Consider the following 6141-nt stretch of genomic DNA (forward strand, 5'->3'; position numbering starts at 1 on the left):
CCAGCAGAGCAGTTTACGTCAGTGCCCCAAGACTGACAGAACAGTGTAGAAGTAACGGCCTGTTCTGTGGGAGCTGTAGGATCAAACCAGGCCCGGGGCGGGGTGGGGGGGGGCGGTGCAGACACAACTCTGCCTCTGACAGGAGACAGCTCAGAAACTTCCCAGTTTCATTTTGTGGTAGCTCTCTGAGGGGATGTTTAACACACTCATTTCATTCTGTAAATACTTGAGCAACTAACTGCTCTGTCCCAGGGACAGCTCTGAGGCTGGTGTGAGTATCCATTAGTGAAGATGGACTCCTTTAGGGAGTTCTCATTCCAGTGACGGGAGAGAGACCACAAACGAGACACGTAATTAATTAATTATAATACAGGGGATAAAGACTAGGAAAAAACAGCAGAGTAAGGGAGCTCGGGAATGTGGGTGTGGGGCAGATGCCAAATTTAATACGATTAGGTGGGTCCCACTGGGGAGGGTTTTAAAGTGAGGTCATGTCTATGGGTGTATATATAATATATCCTTTCTATTTTTGTCTAATTTTAATTTCTTATAAATCTTCAAACTGCTTATTTTTTTAAATTACTTTTTGTATGCCTTGTATAACCAGCAAGTGAGGAGTGAAGTGGCCAGAAGTGGTGTTAGCAGGGAGAAGTGCAGCTATAAATCCAAGTCACCGGCCCGAGGTGGTGGTTAGGGTCCAGCCGAAAGCGGTGTTGTAATTAGTGGCGTCTTCCCACGGTGGTATTGTGATCCGGGACTGAAGGACCTGATGGCTGTAACTAGCCCTCTCCTCCATCACGGAATTCTGCTCCAACTGTTTACCAGGTAGTACATCTCTAATTGTCCTATACTTACCCTAGGTTTTAAGGTTGCTCTTTGTTTGAATATACTAACGCTGAACTTGGGGAGCAAGCCTGTTCTAGACTAACATCACATCACTGATGATTTCCTATGCCTCCTTGATCTTTAGCTTTCCGAGTTTCAGGATGTCTAATTACTCCATGCATTTCCTCCCTTTGCCCCCACACTGCACTGCCTACTCTATTAAATTATATATATATATTTTTTTAATCTCTTGTGTCCTTGGTCTCTACTATACTCCTTAACAGTGCCCCCCGCAGAAAATGAGCTTCTTGTGAGCAGACACCACCTATCATATCAGACTGAAAATCATTTTTATTTAGTGATTTCTGACTTCCACTTCTACAGTAGTCAGGATTAATAGCAACAGTGGGGGCACCTGGGTGGCTCAGTCGGTTAAGCATCTGCCTTTGGCTTAGGTCACGATCCCAGGGTTCAGGGATCAAGTCCCACGTCAGGATCTCTGGTCAGTGCGGGGTGTCTGTTTCTCCCTCTGCCCTTCCCTGCTGCTCACTGTCTGCCCCTCCCTTACAAAAATAAATAAATGAAATCTTAAAAAAAAAAAAATAACAACAGCTAATATATTTGCTTACAAAATACTTTAAAATGTATTGTCTTTGGTCTCCAAAGCAACTCTGGGATCTTGGTAGGACAAATAACATCGTTATCCCAAAGCAGAGAAGACTCTGAGGGGCAGAGAATTTCGGTGACTTGCTTAAAATCATACCAGCAGGAAGTTGCTCAGGGTTAGGGCTTTGGTCTTCATGATGGAACTCAGAATCCTGAGCCCATTCGGCTTCCCGGTAACAATTTCAGCTGTCACGACTTCTGAATCTCATTCTGTATCACCCAGAGTTGCATATAGTACAAAGGGGGAATATTTCCTTTTTTCTTTCAATATTGCCCCCTATCAATTTTACTTGATTTTTTTAAGCTACTCTGGTACATTAGGCCAGTATCCTTCTAGAAAACAGTAGGAAATCTCTCCCTTTTTACGCTAGTCTGTTACTAGCTTATAAGAAAATTACAGTATTTCTGTAAAGGACTCTGTCCCTAGTAAGGTTTGGTGAAAATGTTCCTGTCCATTCACACAGACTAGCAAGTTCTGTAATTTAACGTTACTGGCCTTTCACTAGCGAAAAATGTGTCATCTGCTTACCGTATATTTCACTGTATATTTATACAATAATTTGTGACAAAGATTAATTAGCAGAAGTCATGCATTGGTCACTCGGGAAAAATGTTAGATTCCTCCATTCACAGTCCATTTATCCTTGCCTCTTGTTTCTGCCTCTGATCTATTCCTATTCCTATACAAACGAGCCTTCTTGTATATACTCAGATAAGTCATTAAAGTCTTCATTAGTCTGAGGCTTGGAGTACAAAACTATTAAGACCACTCACTATAAAGCATCCATGTATTACTCCATGTTCCCATTAACTCCCATCAGTCAGGTGGCTAGCCATCCCACATCTATGTCCCACTCATCACTCAAAACCACTTAGAACCATTCCTCAGATAACCACTTAGCCATTGTTCCTTGGAAGCCCCTCCCCGATTACCAGTCAGTCCAACCCTTTGCTCTTCCTCATGCAAGGATCTCAAGTTGCCCTTCCTCACCCTCTGAAAACTTTGGCTCCTGATTCACTCTTGCTCTTTGTCTCAAGGGATGCCCTCCTTGTAATTTCTAAGAAAGGGTAAAGAGTAACTGAGTAATGAAGTACTGGCAAGTGGCCAAGTGACTTAACTCTTTGTGCTTCCACCCTGAAATCCCTAATACAAACACATACTCCAAACCTAAAGGTACCAGTATTGCATCATGTCTCATTTAATTTCTGTCAGGGAAGTGCTTACTTAGCCCTTGAAGAGGCAGAGCAGCACACCACGTGAGATCCCAAGATTTGTGAGCAGTGAGAGCTGTGTTCACTCCCACCTACTGGCTATGAAACCCCCAGGGAGACACTTCCCTTCTCTGAACTTCATTTTCCTTGTCTGTAAAATAGGGACAGTAGTTCCAAGCTCAATTAACACAGTGCCTCACTTAGGATGAAGGTCAGAAAATGTGAGCTATTGGGGCACCTGGGTGGCTCAGTGAGTTAAAGCCTCTGCCTTCAGCTTAGGTCATAATCCCAGGGTCCTGGGATGGAGCCCCATATCCAGCTCTCTGCTCAGCGGGGAGCCTGCTTCCCCACCCCCCCACCCCCCCCACCCCCGCCCACCTCTGCCTGCCTCTCGGCCTGTTTGTGATTTCGGTCTGTCAAATAAATAAATAAAATCTTTAAAAAAAAAAAAGAAAGAAAATGTGAGCTATCGTTCTTCAAATGTGATCGTTACTGGCATCTCAAAGCGATTAAATCCTTGGAAATACTGTCAGTCTTCCTATGTCTCATGACAAGGACTGCTGCTCTCCAAACTGTGGACCTTAATTGGACAGAACACAGAACTTCTACCTTCACTAAAGCAGAAGAGGAAGCTTTGAGTCAGACCCACTGTACAGGGCCCCTGACCTTGTGAGGCTTCAATGTCACAATCAGGCCATAAAAGGTTATTTGCCTGTCAGAACTGCTGTGGAAGGAAGTGTTGCTTTAGGCATGGATACTTGTCTGTAAGAATTCAGACTCTTTTGACACAATGTACAGGGTGGTTTTCATAGCTTTTTCTCCTTCGAGTTTTGACTTAGTCTTGAAAGGTGGGATTTGGTTATGTTTTCCTTTCATATATCTCACAAAGATTTCAGAAACTTCGGCAAATTCTGCCCTAAATTTCAAAGTGAAAGCCAATGACGAATTTCTTTCAAGACTGAAATGTATATAATTAAGCTATTTTCCTATTTTTCCTTTTCTGCCCATTAGCAAGAATACAGATGGGAAACCTAAAGAGATGATCCATTTACATCCTCAAAAAGACAACAGTGTAAAGCCTCAGACTCTGCAAACCAATCAGGAAGACAGCAGGTACCTCACGTATATCCTGAACTCATGTCTTGGAAAGCTCAAGTACTGAAAAATGAGAATAGGATCTGCATAGGTTGCTGGTCTAGCTGGATCCCTGCGGCCCGGGGTCAGAAGGTACTTCAGGAAGTGGAAATGCCTTGGTTGCTGTTGTGTTGGATTCTGGCTGTTTCCAGCAGTTGGGTGAGGATTGCCATCTGCGCTGTGCACAGGCACTGTTTTCACAGAGCATTCCTCTATTTTTGTGCAGGGGTGCCGTGAACCTTTGAGAGGGAAGCTTTTGTTTTTCTTGTGGAACCCAAGCATTTGCCACGTGGGTGTGCCTCCGGGTCCCCCCACTCCCCTTAAGTGCACAGGGTCACCTCAGGATCCTGTGGAGATTTTGCATTTCCTGCTTCCCAGCTCTGACTCAATTCTCTGCCTCACCTGGCCTCCTAGGACTGCTCTCTCCCTTCTGTGCCCCTCCCCCACCCCCAGAGGCTTGTCACCACACCTCATGCCTGCATTCCAGGAATTGAGAGCCCCAGCTTGGCCTCACAGGTGTTGTGTAGTAAATGTTGAGCTGTTTGCTGAAGGACTGGGGTGAAAAGGGAGATTATGCTACAACCCAAATGGGCATACAACGTATAACTGAATAGTAGAAATCATGGAACCTAAAAGTAACTGTTTTTGTAAATAAGGTCTTACTGGAACGCAGCCTCCCTCGCCTACTGTTGGCCTATTTACAGCTACAACAGCAGAGCGGAGTAGAAACCACAGAGCCCCAGAGACTGTGTGTGTCTTTACAAAACTTAATTTAAAAACTGCTTCACAAGAGGGCTTTAAATAGCATTTAATTCCTCTTCATTCCTGACAGGTTACTGACCTACTGAACACTTTACCAGCTTTCTTCCAATTTAAGGTGCATTCATCAGGCTCGGACTCTACTTACCCAAGGAGCTCTTCCCAACGTGCCCCAGTCAAAAGTGATGTCAATCTTTAAAACTCCCTGCACTTGCTGTCTATACATTTTTAAAATAAACTATTTCCTTTTAAGAATAATAAGTGCCCATTAAGGAAAATATAGAAAATAAAGAAAAATATTAAAAAATATAAAAATGACCTGAAATAGCCTCCACCCATTGGGTGGTACGCTTACGCTTGTTTGCCTACATTTACATGCGCAGGGTTATACACTGAAATTGTACTTACTTTATAATATTGAACTTTGATTTTGTTTTCACCAAATGACAACCATTTCCTTTATCACAAAGCCTATATTCCATAGTATTCAACACAATATTTCTTGTTTTTTGCCTATTAACACTCTTTTATTCATTTGGTCATTCCTACATTCCACAAACATGGATTAGTCACCTTTTTTTTCAGATTTTTTTTAATTTCAGAGAGAGAGAGAGAGAGCACAAGTCAGGGGAGAAGGAGAGAGAGTAGTTCATTCCCCACTGAGCAGGGAGCCCGATGTGCGCCCGTACCAGGACCTTGGAATAATGACCTGAACCAAGGTCAGATGCTTAACTGACTGAGCCACCCAGGCGCTCCTGGATTAGTCAATTATGACATGCACCACACTTTGTATTTATGAGTAAGGACCTCCTTTTTAAATTTCCCTAAATTTCTGAGTAGAGACTTTATCAAATGAGAAGTATTAATATGAGAGAGTAAATTTACCAAAATTTTATTTTAACTAACATTTTGGAAGTGTTCTTTTGCATCAAGGTACATGTCAAACTGTTTACCTTCACCGTTGATCAACTTTTAATAAATGGTAGGAAGTCCTTAATGAGTTTGTCTCCAATCTCCTTTTTAAGATTGGGATTTTGGCCATAATGTTCTCCAGGAGCAGGGCTGATCATCGGTGGCAAGATACGGTAGACAAGGAATGAGTCAGAATCTGCACCCTGCGCCCAAGCCAGGGGCAAGGGCCGAGAGGGTGATACAGGTAAAGAGGTAGATTCCAAAGACACAGCTGCGCACTAAAGGACATGAGAATGTTCAAAGATGACGCAGGTAACAAATGATGTTGGGCAATCTTGTGAGGCGGAGAGAGGAACACTGAGGGATCAGGTAGCAGTAATAATAGGGGGTGTCAGGTGAGCGGCTGGGCCTCCGCAGGGATCTGTCCCCTGGTGGGAGGACAGTCATCCTGGCCTGAAGCACGGCCAGGGAAGTGTTTGGACATCTTGGACTATATGGTATCTTCTGCAAATCGTGACTGCAGTAGGGGGAGGACATGCTCCTGGAGGCAGAGCCTCGTCCAAACTACCAGCTCCTGTTTACTCTCCCTGCCATGGCCTGGCTCAGAAAAGAGAGTCAGAAATATTTCGTGTG

The sequence above is a fragment of the Enhydra lutris genome, unplaced genomic scaffold, assembly GCF_002288905.1.
Source record: "Enhydra lutris kenyoni isolate GAN:26980312 unplaced genomic scaffold, ASM228890v2 scaffoldscaffold91, whole genome shotgun sequence".
Taxonomy (NCBI): Eukaryota; Metazoa; Chordata; class Mammalia; order Carnivora; family Mustelidae; genus Enhydra; species Enhydra lutris.